This window comes from Eschrichtius robustus, chromosome 10, assembly GCF_028021215.1.
Source record: "Eschrichtius robustus isolate mEscRob2 chromosome 10, mEscRob2.pri, whole genome shotgun sequence".
Lineage (NCBI taxonomy): Eukaryota > Metazoa > Chordata > Mammalia > Artiodactyla > Eschrichtiidae > Eschrichtius > Eschrichtius robustus.
The window spans coordinates 49174613-49188711 of NC_090833.1; positions in this window are offsets into that span (position 1 = coordinate 49174613).

A 14099-nucleotide genomic window follows, 5' to 3' on the forward strand; every position below is an offset into this window, starting at 1 on the left:
GCCTGTTGAGCACCTATACCCAGCACTGTGCTCTGTGTTAGGCAGCGGGCACCGGGCCAACAAAAGACTTGTCCTCAGGAAGCTTCCTCCCCTGACCAGGGAGGGAGTTTACACAGGGCAATGGCCGCCCTGGGGCTTGATGGATGCTTCCTCACAGCCGACCTTCCTTCATGTTCAGGCTCGTTTCTTCCATGTCCCAGACCACCTCTGTGGCTATCACAGCCATCCCACAGAGAAAGCTGCTGGGGGGCGGGGACTGGTCGGTTTGATGCAAGACATTTCTTGAGACTGCTCTTCCAGAATGTAAACACCCTTTCTCACTGCAGGACCAGAGCTCCTGCCAAGACTTTGAAAAACAGGTTACACAAGCACCTTTGGTGTGGTTGGTCATGCCACATCACGGCTTCTACTTGGGAACATGGGGGAGGGGGGTGGCCTCAAGGACTCAGTCAGGTACAGTGCATAAACCTGTAAACACAAGGCTGGCTCACTGAGCCAGGAGTTCAAGAAAACACAAGCCCTTGGGCACCACAGCAAGCCCCGGCATGGGGAAGGAGTCAGTCATTGCAGATCATTTCACAGACTTCCCTGCTGCCATCACTGAAACAATCCCAGGGTTCAGTAGAAGAATCATCTGCCATTAGAGCCAGGCCTAGGCCAAGGTGGGGCTTCCCTGGAACTGCCTACCATGACGTCTTGAATTCTCTCTCCCCCACAGAGATCACCTCCCTGACTATACCCACCACACCAAGGGTCCTGTTTAACATTTTCGCAGCAGACAGCCTGTCACAAAAACACTTCCCCCACTGGACCTCCTTTGCCAAGGGCTCCTGCCAACTCCAGCTATTTGCAGATGGACTTTCTCAAAAGGGCAGAGTGTGCATGGGACAGCAAAAGCAAAACCCTGAGGATCTGAGGTAGACCAAGCTAAATCAATCCAGGGACTTAGGCAAGTAACCAAGATCTCAGAATAAATGAAGGGAAGTGGTTCCAAGTTCATACCCACCCACACACACTTGATGGGAGGAGAGCCTAAGAGAGTGACATTAGTTGACCATTTATTAAATACCAGGTGCTTTACACACATTCTCTCATTTAATCCCCACAGTAACCCTGTGTGGTAGTTAGTGATGTTATCCCAGAGTGAAAGAGCTTAAATAACTGGCCCAAGGTCATGCAGCCAAGTATATGGTAGAGCTCGCACTTGAACCCAGGTTTGTCCAGCTTGAAAGCCCAGGTTCCTTTCATTATACTAGTCTGCCTCCCTGTATGCAAGGATCTTTTTAGAACACTGTTGGAAGCATCTTGTACATCGATTTTGGTTTTTCAGAGACGGAAGTCTCAAAGTTCTGACACCAAGTCCTACTCTTCAACTTCTGATATTTTACTTTATCTCAGTATATAATCAGTCAGCAATAATTATTGAACATGCATCGGGCATTGTGCTGTGCTCTCTGGGGGATAGAAAGGTGAGTTATGCATGAGTGCTGCCTTCAAGGAACGTATAGTCTGGATAGGATAGATTGTGCTGCAGTAACACACAATTATTTAATTTTTATTTATGTTATTAATTATTCAAACAACCTCTGAATCTAAATGGCATAACACAGTCAAAGTTTAGTTCTTACACCACATACCCATGGTGAATCAGCTGGGTCCTCTATCAGACTTCCAGGACAGTCCACTAGATATCTCAGTCATTGCCAGCCACCAGTGTCGGGGGGAAGACCAGTCACCAGCTCTTACTACTTCTTCCTCTGAGAGCTTCTTCCCTAAAGGGGCTCATGTCAGTTCTGCTCACATTTCTTTGGCCAAAGCAAATTAAACAGCCACACATAACTTCAGAGGTTAGATAAGTACAAACCTACCAAGAGTCTGGAAATGGAGAAAAACCTGAAAAATCTGGTATGTAGACCTGTTAATGACCACATTCTAAGAAGAGGAATGGCCTTAATGCTTCATGCCCCAAATTCCAAACAATGAAAGCCTGAAAGATTAAGTGCCATTGGCACGGATGCATTCAAGACATGTCCTAAGGACTCAAGAGAGAATTATGCCTGGACCGGAGACCTCAGTGAAGTATCCTTAGGAAGTGAAGACCTGCATTGAACCTTGAAGAGTGAAGGCCTTGGATGGACCCACAGGAGCAGACCAGTTGCATCCACCTTGGCCTTCAATAGGGTGATGGTAATGCACCACTAGTCATGCTCATGAACTGCATAGGTAATTCCAGGCCTGGAGAGACCACCGAATGAGTGCCTGAAGGCGAGAATATGCGCGGTGGGGCTTGAGGGGAAAGGGCCCATCACAGCTGGGCAGAGTGCTCAAGTCAGGGAGAAATGGCAGTTGGCCAAAGCATTGCTTTGAGAAGGCATGAAAAAATCTTTAAACAGGAGAAAAACCATGATTACAGTGGAACTTTTTGGATTTTAATCTATGGCTATATTCTTTCATTTCACAAATATTTTAAATATTTTGCATAGGAATTGCAAAGGTAGATAAGGCTTGATTCCCACCTGTAAGTCTTTAGTGGAAGAAGAAATGTGTTTGGTTTTTTACCATTGCCTTTTAAGAGAATTGATCTCAAAGAGATACTTTGTTTGATGAATAGGATCTAAAATTTCAAGGATGTGCATTTATGAAGCAGAAAGGGCTAAAATGGCTAGTCTGCTAAATGGAATTGGGATGGTGGTGAGGAATCCAGGAGTGGGAGGAGCGTGGAAATGGAGGAGACAGAGGAGATCAGGCAGCTGGCAACGAGGAGAGAAAAGGCTTTGGGAATGATGGAGATTTTTAATGGGGATTTTTATGAAGTTTCACCATATGGTGTTCAATGTAAGCCCTCCACTTTTCTCCCTTGTGAGCATTTCTGTAAAATATATATTACTCAAAATACTTTGGGAGGTGACTTGAGAGGTCACAAGGGGGCAATTGAGTAGCAATGAAGTGTTGATTGTGGCCTCAAACTGTGCAGAGTGTGAGCCAGAACTTCTGAAGTGAACCCAATCGTGTTTGTGTTGAATAGATATGTGCAATCACATTTGTACAGGATAAAGTGGCAATTCTAGCTGTGGGAGAGTTTGTCAAGAAGAGCTTCATAAAGGAGATTAAAGGAGATCCTTTAATCTGGGGCCAGGTGTTGAAATATCAGAAAGTGTCCCCGGCCCACCTGGATTAGTGAAAAGCATTCCAGTCCAGTCACAGAGAGCAGCAGGTGCAAAGGTACTGGGGTGTAGAACAGCCTGGTTTATTGGCACTACTCTGAGCAAACATTGATGGGTAGGATTTTGAGGGATAAGGTGAGAGGGAGCAAGTCCAGTAATCTCATCCAGTTGTCAGTGTTTGTGGAAATAAGGACATGTGTTTACCATCAAAACTATTTCTTCAGCATTTGACTCTCAGATACTTTCCAGCTTTTATATTGTTGCAAAACTATTTTGTTTTAATTTGGCCAAAAAAACTGGGGAACTCATGATTTTCTATTTTCTTACCTATTGGTGAGACAAAAGGTGGATCCAGAGATGAACTTTTCTAAGGATATCCTGAGTTGTTTATATTCACTGCTCATGCACAGCATGCCAATATTTACCTGGCTGCTAAGCATCCCCTCCCCATGTGCAGTGCAGAGAAGTGCCAAGATCCTTCAGGTCCTATGTCCCAGGAGGTGAAGGATTGCCTGAGACAGCAGCACACAGAAGCAGAGAGCTGGTGACTGTTAAAACACACTTCTTGATTTACAGTCACCTGTCAGGTAGGAGAATTTATCCCTGCTGATCAGAGCAGAAAGTACCCTGAGTGTGGGGTGTGAGTGTCTGTGTGTGCCTGGGTATATTTAAGTATCCACATGGGAAATCTCTAAATCAGCATCTATTTCAATAATCTTATACATTCATATGACACCTTTCTCCATAAATGCTTCCAAAACAGTTTGTAAATTTTATGTAGCAGGGGAATCATCACTGCTGGAGTAGAAGGAAATAGATGCTTATCGGCTTCCTAATGAGAACTCGGGACTAACTGTACTTTTGTTAAGAAGTACAGAGATCCAAGAATGTGTGTGTTATTAAATGACATTGTATTTCATTAAAATAGTATTCAAATTTCCTCTGAATAATTCATTCAAATTCTACCTAGCCTTCCAGGCCCACCTCTAGATTCAACTCTACAGTTGATGCTAAATTTTGGTCCCCTAGAGCAAAGTACTCTCACCTTGCCCTGGATATGGCTCTTCCCTCAGTACCCAGAAGAACAGAATTGGGCGGGAGACCTTCGTCACTCTTAACGTTATACGTTATGCTTTTCTGGCCCATTAGGAGGATGAGCAGTATCTGAGAGGCCAGGTAGCATCTGAAAGGAACTTCAACTCATTCATTCATTCAGTAAATATCTATTGGACCATTATTATGTTCTAGAAACTCTGCTAGGGTGCTGGAGATAAAACTAAGAACACCAGAGACAGGGCCCCTGACCTCCTGACCTGGAGCCAGCAGTTTGGCAGGGGAGGTGGTCATTAGTGAAATAATCACACAGATCATTGTAAACTGAGAATCAAGATAAGTGCTACAAAGGATGGTTCTGAGAGCATAAGCAGGGAACTTCACCGAGACTGGGGAGTCAGGAAGGCTGCCTGAGAAAGTGAAGTTCAAGGCTTCAGCTCAAGGGTAAGTAGGAGATAGCTGAGAGAGAGAGAGAGAGAGAGAGAGAGACAGGGAAACAGACAGAAAGGGGGGGGGGAAGGGAGGAGGGGAGGGAGAGGAAGGGAGGGAGAGAAGGAAAGGAGTGTGGATGGTGTGTGTGTATGTGACAGCCTCAGTTTCTTCATTCGTAAAACAGTGATAGTAAGTTTTACAGTCTAAGTTTGGGGTCCCCAAAAGCAGATCCTGAGATAAGGACTCATGTGAACGTGGTTTATTGGGAAGTGTCCCCAGGGGAAACTGCTAGAGAAGCTGAAGAATGGGAACATGAAGGGAAGGAGGCCAAGCAAGGTTGAGAAGGAAGCAAAATGCCATGGAGGGGAGAACTGGAGACAAGATAGGTGCCACTGGGAGCTGGGGCACTTGTCCCCCTGCACTGTTTCGTTACCAGTAAGATCCTAGGCACTTATGCTCTCCGGGCTGGGAAGCAAGAGTGGCTCCAGTAGCTCAAGGACTGTCCCCCAACACAGAGCCAGGGTGCTGGCTGCTGGGAGTATAGTACATGGTGATAAGTGTGCAGGAATACGGGGAAAGCATGTGAAGGGATGCGGGCAGAGCACCGGCAGCCTTTGCCACACAGGATACAGGGACAGGTTAAAGGAAGCAACACATATAAGGAACAGAGCGCAGTGCCTGACATGTAGTAAGTGCTCAGTAAATACTCTCCTTGTAAGTCTTGTTTATTGACTAGGCATTGATGTGGCCTGGAACAGGCTTCCTCTGCCCAGTTATCTCTGCCTACTCCAATCCTGAAGGAAGCACTACCACCCACCACTCCCCGCCAGGTCTCCCGAGACAAACACATGTATAAATATAGCAGTATATATTTATATTTCCCAGGATTGTCACACTTCGCTGAGCTCATAATAGAACTGAACAAATAGCCCTGTCATCCTCTGTAATACGTCCCATCATTCACTGAGGCCGCATCTCTCCCGGTCCTTCTGGACTCCTGGTGCTCAGAAATTCACGTGCCTGGCTACTTCTTAAATGTGATCTGTACCAGCCTGATGCAATTCTCAGGGCTGCGTTTCCCAGACAAGTTGATAGGATTTTTATACCAGAGGGACTTCCTAGCTATGCTCATCTTCCTAAGTGGTACACTGAACAATTGTTTGCTACTTCAAAAAGCAGCATTTTAAATAAAAAGGAATGAACTATGGATACACTAACAAGAATGAATCTCAGAACCATTATCCTGGGTGAAAAAAGCAGACGCAAAAGAATGTGTATGGTATGATTTCATATGTTGGAAATTCTAGAACAGGCAAAATTAATCTGTGGTGACGGAAAGCCGGTCAGCGATTGCCTGGGGCAGGGGCTGGGGCAGCTGCAGAAAGGCGTGAGGAAACTTTTGGGAGTTGAAAATGTCCCATGTCTTGATTACACCAGTGTATACATTTGTGAAAACTCACAGAGTGGTATACTTAAAATGGGTGTGTTTTACTGCATGTAAATTATACCTTAGTAAAGTTTATTCAAAATCAAATAGGCGTTTTATTGCCTGACCAGGAGATCAGAAGTAGATCCAAGACCAGTCTCAGGGACCTCCATGTGGCCAGACACGCAGATGCCTTTGTACTGTTCCCCATCCCCACCCCCTATTTTTTTCTTTTGGCAAGAAGTTGGTCATTATTATTTGCACCAATGGAGGGGAACAATGGCCCAGAGAATCTAAAAAGGGTATAATCCACGAATCATTTACATCTGGTGGCTCCAGGATGTGTTTTGTTGCCTATCTGGTATTTGAATAGAGATGTGCCTGCTTGACCTCCTGAAAATACACTTCAGGTGAAATAATGAAGTTCCCTATAAAGACCTGAATTGTTGGAAGCTTGGGAAGCACTTCACTTTCCCTGCCTGACCTCCCTTCTCCCTTCTCATTCCAAGCAGGAAATGCAGTGTTTCACCTGGGCCCAAACCTTCCTTCAGACAAGTTCTCTCTCAGTGGGTGCCTCTACCTTGTGAGATTTGGTGCCTCTGTGTTAACATGCAGTGTAGCTAGAGGGAGCTGAGATACTCAAGCCATTGAAAAGCAGGCTTGAAAAAAGTTTTCTTGCAAACCAAGTGGAATCATCTTTTTGCGTGCAGATAATTGAGAACAGATTCTATAAAAATTGATTTCTTATATTTAGGATACAGTTTAGCCAACTCTGGCTCTGTGAAGCCTCTGGCACCCCCCGCATCCCCGCCCCTCCCAGCCCTGCCACTCCCAAGGCTGGGTTCGCAGCCCCTGCTATTTGTACCGCACCTCCCACCTCCAGCACCCTGGACTTTGTCCTTCATGGCACTCACCACGTGGAGGACAAACGCCTGTTTACTAATCTGTGTCCTGGACCCGACTGAAAGCTCTTTGAAAGCAGGGTCTGCTGAGGTCACCAGTGTATCCCCAGCTGCTACAACAGTGCCAGGCTCATAGTAGGTGCTTAATAAATAGTTGATGAGTTGTTATGATTCTGAACACATCACAACAGAGTTTATTTAAGGCTTTCAAAATCAGCTGCACAGACAGGAAAACTCTGGTGCTTCCAAAAAGAGCTCCACCCAGACAGAGCTCCAGCAGGAAATACCAAAAAGTCAGTATCTAGCACAGAAATCACTGTGTGTGTTTCAGGGCAAACTCGTGTGAGCTGATCTCTGAGAGGCTGTGGAATAGTCTGGAGAATCCAAAGCTTTAGGAACTCTACATAAGAATTCTCCTCCAGGGCTTCCCTGGTGGCACAGTGGTTGAGAATCTGCCTGCCAGTGCAGGGGACACGGGTTCGAGCCCTGGTCTGGGAAGATCCCACATGCCGCGGAGCGACTAGGCCCGTGAGCCACAACTACTGAGCCTGCGCGTCTGGAGCCCGTGCTCCGCAACAAGAGAGGCCGCGATAGTGAGAGGCCCGCGCACCGCGATGAAGAGTGGCCCCCGCTCGCCGCAACTAGAGAAAGCCCTCGCACAGAAACGAAGACCCAACACAGCCAAAAATAAATAAATAAACAAATAAATTAAAAAAAAAAAAAATTCTCCTCCAAAGCAAGTGACAGTCCCTAAGTGGGGGTGGAGGGAAGAGAGGAGAGGCTCCCAGGAGAACACCCTGCGACTCTAGAGAAGCCCTGAACTTGGAGCCAGTGGACCAGGCTGGGCACCGAGACTCTTAGAACCTCTGTAAATGACAGTAATGACACCTCCCACAGAGTTTCATCTGTAAGTCTTTAAGGATGATACACATTTTAGCTGCCTGTATTATCAGGAAAAACAACAAAATACACCTAGGACTTTAAAATCGACAGAACAAGAAGAGGAAGAATGAGGAAATTCTAAATAAAAGTCATAAGTTACTCATTTTTCAAACACTGACTTCCAAGATATAAACCACCCCAGTCCTTTCTTTCTTCCCCATGGCCTCCTGGGTGCTCACCTTGAGCTCATTCATTCCACGTGAGTGAGGAGAGAGCCTGGAGAGCTTAAATTCACTCAGTGCTGCTACATATTATCCACGTTAGAATTGGGAAAGGAACAGTGAAAATGAGCATTTGAGAGTATCTGAATGCCAACTTTCCATAAATTCACCTTGGTGGGCACCTAGGTCTCAACATACAAAGAGTTAAATTCGTTCATTGATTGATGGTGCCTCTTTCACTAAAATGCTTAGTTAAGAAGCGACTTCATGAACTTACCAGAGTTCCGTGACTTAGACCCATCAGATAACTTACCTTGAATTTAGATAATGAATCATGCCAACATTTGGGGGAAACCAAAAGAATTGCAGAACATCAACAATCAGGTCAACTCCTAGTGAAAGTCCAGCTGGTGCATGTCGTGATATCACCAGTCATCCATTCATTAAATCATTCGTTCAATAAAGGAAAAGATCTTCGAGTCTGGTCTGAATACTGGCTCTGCCTTTTATTAGTGATATAACCTTCATCAAATTGGGTGTCCCTTCCTTTGTAGATTACAGGTCACAATTCCTACCTTGGGGATTTGCCATGAACATTAAATGAGTAGTTTTAATTAGTAATAATAGCAGCAATAGCTATGGCTCGGAGCATAATATGTGCACCAGGAACCTAGAGCCATTTTGTTTCTCCCACTTTAAGAATGTTCTTTCCAGCCTTAAGGCCTTAAGTGGGTGTCCTTGCCCTCATGCTTACATTCCACTGGTAGACAGTAAAGGAAATCTTATACAAAGCAAGCTCTGCAAAGTGCTGTGTTTCTAGTAAGACAGTCACAGTTCCATCAGACTAAGCCATCTGAATGTTTTTGGAGAAAGAGAAGGCTTGGATGAGTAGGAACTGGAAAACAGAAAGCACAAAGGGTCAAGGTAAATACATAAGAAACGCAGTTTAAGCATCTCAAATCAGATCTTTCTAGCAAAGAGTTGCGATGAGCACAGAAGCTTCTCTAAGTATGTCCCTGCCTAACCACAATTCAAGTGCAATGTTTTGTAAGTAATGTGTGCTGCCAGTACATGCGGTAAATATTCATCATGCTTCTGTGGCATAAGCAAGGTGAGAGAACCAAACATGAATTACATGGGGCCCTCCCCTGAAGGAATCTGACAGGTAGATGCTTGTTGACTGAAAAAGAAAGTTTTATATTTCAGTTCTAGTTTATCAAATTCCATAGCACTTTACCTGTCCCACTCTTAGGGAGCAGTTTCTCCTGAGCCTATAGCTGACCTCCCTTGCCAGAGAAGGCAAGCAGTTGGGATGGGTCCATGGCTGGTCCACCACTGTGTCCCTCACAGTATGCAGAAGGCTGCCATATAAAGGCTGCCAAACATATGCCAAACAAGCATATTTTCTCCTCTCTCTCCCTCCCCCACACTTGCTCTCCCCCCTGCTCCCTCCCTCCTTCCCTCCCTCTCTCCTGCCACCCCCCCCCCTCCACAGTACTAACTCTGTTTACAGCTGTCACACCTATAAAGGCCTTTCTTTTGAAGGGTGCAAAACTGACCATAGTTTCTTATATCATTCTTGCGCTGATTGATGAGATGGGCAGTGCATTCAGTTGGAATGTCTGAACCCCTGTCCTTTGCCAGTTGCATAACACATAGCTCTCCAGTGAATGAGGACTATCATATTTCCTATTTCTTCAAACCTCACCACCTTCTCCCTCCAATCATGTCTTCCTCTGGCTACCTGTAAATCATTGGCTATTTGGAGTTAAAGGAGCCAATACAGCACAGCCTCCACCATACTTACTATGCAGTGAAATCAGGTAGTGAAGCAGGAGGGTGATGCCCCAGGTCATACAGCCAGTGATGTGGTCAGGAAAAGGACCTGGCTCCTTAACTTCTTGTCTTCCGTATACTCCCTTTCCAAGGAAATTAAATTCCAATTTGGGAGAGAGGCTTGATTCAAAGAGCTAACCTGGAGGGCAGCAGAAATATGGAAACAGTCCCTTCCTTACCTTTGTTGACTTTGAATTTTAAAGGCTATTGGGGAAGAGCTGTTCTATTATATGTAGCAAATGTATGTGTACACACATATGTCTTTTTGCATATATATATTCATCTGTAGCATTAAATCCTAAGATATATGTGTATATATAGCATTATTGTATATTATTATATATATTATATATAGCATTATTGCATATATATTTCAGATTCAGACATGGCCCGTTCAGCTATTGAGATTGGCTCCAGAAGATTTTTATTTGCATGTAGAACCAAGATGCCTTATGGGAAAAATTTAACCTAATGAAACATGAGTCTCAAAGTATCTGCTTTGTTGAAGAAGAGTCAGTTTGCCTTAAAGAAGGATGCCTAGAGGGCTATTCCTTGGAGTGCTTCTGCCCATTCTTCCTGCTCTGTGTTCCTAAAGTTCCCCCCTCTCTTTGATGATGTTATCATATGGTGGATGCTGGGGAAAAAATGTCTGCAGCAGCTGCATCAGAACAGCAACAGTGGAGTGTTACACCTCATGTAGGGGAGGGAGTGACAACTATAGGAATGTGCTATAGCAGTCTTGGATGCAGGCACACAAAGAAAGAAAATGGGATTTGTTCTATGCAAACTGGTCAAGGACTGAACCAAAGAAACACTGTCTGCTTGTCCCTGATCCTTTCAACCACATCAACACCCCTATACCCAAATACTAGACCTCAGCTGTTGTTATTTGAGGGAATCCCTTCCTCACCCAAGTTTGGAACCAATCAAGAAGAAGAGGAGTGAGGCAGATGGAGATGAAAATACCATCTTTATTGCTTGCTATAGGCTGACTATGTGCCCCCAAAATTCACATGTTGAAACCCTAATCCCCAATGTGATGGTATTTGGAGATGGGGCCTTTGGGAGATAATTAGGTCATGAGGGTGGGATATAAGATGGGATTAGTGTCCTTATAAGAATAGACATGGTAGAGCTTGCTTCCTCTCTCTGCCCTATGCCATGTGAGGACACAGAAAAAGGACAGCCACCTGCAAACCAGGAAGAGGGCCCTCACCAGAACCTGACCATGATCTTGGACCTTTCCAGCCGCCAGAACTGTGAGAAATAAATGTTGATATTTGTGTCTATGATAATTGTTATAGCAGCCAAAACTAAGACATTACTCAGAAAGGCTGGGTGGCAAGATGTGTCTGGGGTGTGCAGTAATAATGAGCTTTCTAATGCTGAATCCCAGAATTAGGCAGACTTAACTCACCCAGTCATAGGCAGCACTGAATGATTACAAACCCCAACCGAGGTGAAGGCTGCTCTGTGTAGACGATGCAGGAGCAGAGCAGAATGGGGGCTCTCTGCCGGCCGGCCAGTCCCAAGGATAGGGAGAAACTGAGCCACAGGACTCAATTCATTGTCTCAAACTCATCATTCTCTTATGTCACCTAGCCTCTCCTGGGAGGGATGAGTAAAAGGGTATGGAAAGGCCAGGAATGTTGCCGTAATAAAAGGCCCTCCACATGGAAGGAACATCATGAGTAGGGAGTAAGCATTCCCCAGCATGAGCCAAGACACAAGCCAGGCTTCAGGTAACAGTGGAGGTCCCCAAGAATGGCTCAGAAATGGTGCTTTTCTTCCAGAGTCGTCTTCTTTCCTAACTTTCTAGTTTCACTTTGTTTACAGCCCCTTGGGCCACTCCTCTGGATTTTGAGTCATGGCACTCTTGCATGAGGGAAAGGAATAACAATTAAACCTAGGGGGTTTTTTTTGTTTTTGTTTTTCACTTCAGTGACTTGGCTGGAGTGGCACTTTCCAAGGAGAGAGAATGGGTGGGGAGGAGCAGGTCAGATTGGTGTGTTGGTGAACAGTGCCTCTGCCTGATAACCTTTTCCCCATCTTCCAAAAAGGATGCAGAACATAAGCAAAATTACTCTGAAGTCATAGCCTTGCTTTATTTTACTGTCCAGAGCTAGAAAGGAATCAAATGAGTCGACCTAAGAGCAGACTTTTGGATTTACAAAGCTCATTAGTTCCCAGTAATATTTACTCATGTGTTCATTCAGCATTTTTGTTGAGCACCTAAAAGGTATGAGGCACTAGGTGCGGGGGACACGGGCACAATCCAAGCCCTAATGAGATTTATATCAATCCATTAGTCAAATAAGAATTTATGAGCATTTATTATGCACCCCATTGTGCCAGACATTCAGCAAACCCCTGAGATTTGCCCCCGCCGACCTGCTGAATGTGGCAGTGGAAAGCGCTTACCTGAAGTGTCCAAAAGTACGGTTTCCTTTGGGGAGAGGTTTCTTCAGATTGCCTTGAGAGTGGTGGAGGGTTTAGAAAAACAAAGTAAATGGCTGATTCAGTTAACTAAAATTAAATGTCTCTCGTGGAAGACTGCACAACTTCTGAAGAAGGGCTAGTGAGCATTACTCTTGGGTAGGTAAAACCATTCTAAAAAATAATGTGGTGGCTTTAAAAACGTTAAAGGGTTGAGAGTCTGCATCCCACCCTTGATGGAGGTGTGACTGCTGACCTGACCATGGCTCTTAGAGAGATGGATTTGTACATTTTTAGACACCATAGATTTCTTTCTGTCTGGGTTTCTTCTGAGCATTGTACATTTGGTAAAATTTTAAAACAACACAGCAGGTAAAAGAATAAAGGCCTTTCTTTCCTTTAGTCTCAGTATAACTGTGTATGAAGGGCAGAGAGCCAAAAAGTTCATGTCCAGAAACTCAGGTGCTATTTATAGCTTTCTAATAAGCAAAACTTTTGAGGCTATTTACTCATTCATTCATTTTGTTATTACAAAACCTAACGTGAAGATAGGCACATAGTAGGTGTCCAGTGAGGGCTTATTGAATGAATGAATGTCCAGAGATCAAGCCACAGTCTGTCCAGCTTTCCACAAGCACAGAGTGACTTTGGGACTGGCCAGCGGTAACTGCCATGTTTATACCCCCCCAGGGACTAGGAGCAGAGAAGTTCTCACACGCTGACCCCTGAAAGGAAAAAATGAAGTAGAGAAATAGGGTGGGCTCATTCAGAAAGACTGCTGAACCCAAGACATAGAGAACTAGAACACTGGAGAGATGAGAGGACTGGGGGATTTATAGATCCAATCTTACCAGCCATTGCTTGAGCGCTGTTAGGGGACAAGAGCGTGTCTTCTGGGGCCCAGATTCCTGATTCCTCAGAAACTGTGAGAAAATAAACGTTTGTGGCTTTCATCCACTAAACTTTGGTGGAATTTGTTACGTGACATGGGTAACTGATACAGTTGTGATAGCATTGGAAATCCACTACAAGGTACAAATTATTTTTGAGCCTAAGATACTGTGTTTCTTTAAAATGAGCTTTATTACACAAGGTGCAACTACTCTCCTGACCCACGTTTATATAAGTGCCCCAAAGCATAACATTCTGTTCTTTCACATCTCCCCACCCCATCATGAATATTCAGACCAGTTCCCTGACTTTGGGTAAGTAAAAAACCAGCAGCTTCCCAGTGGGAAGTAGTCCCTTCCTTTTCTGCCTCCACCAACCCTAGTGTGGAGCAACCACTGATGATGGCTATGACCGGTGTAACAGCCGATCACAATCTCACAGAATCGTATCATCAAAGAATCATAAGGTTAGGAAGAGCCCCAATGAGATTTCTTTACTCTAAATTTAATAAAGGTAAAAACTGTATGCCCAATTAGAGAGGAAATCCTTAATACCTTTTCCCTCCCCTACCAAAGAAAGTTAACAGGGCCAAGAGCCCACTGAGTTCTTTCACTTTTACCTTTGCATAATGGAAATGTTCAACATAGAGAAGTAGAGAGAATAATACAATAAACCCATAACTCTTGCATCCATCTCTCATCTTCAACAATTATCAACTCAAAGCCAACTGCATTTCATGTCTTGCCTCCCTTACTTCACCATACACTTAACCCTCACCCTGACCCTTTGGGTTATTTTAAAACAAATTGCAGACATCGTATCATTTCATTTGTATACACTTCAGTACATATCTCCA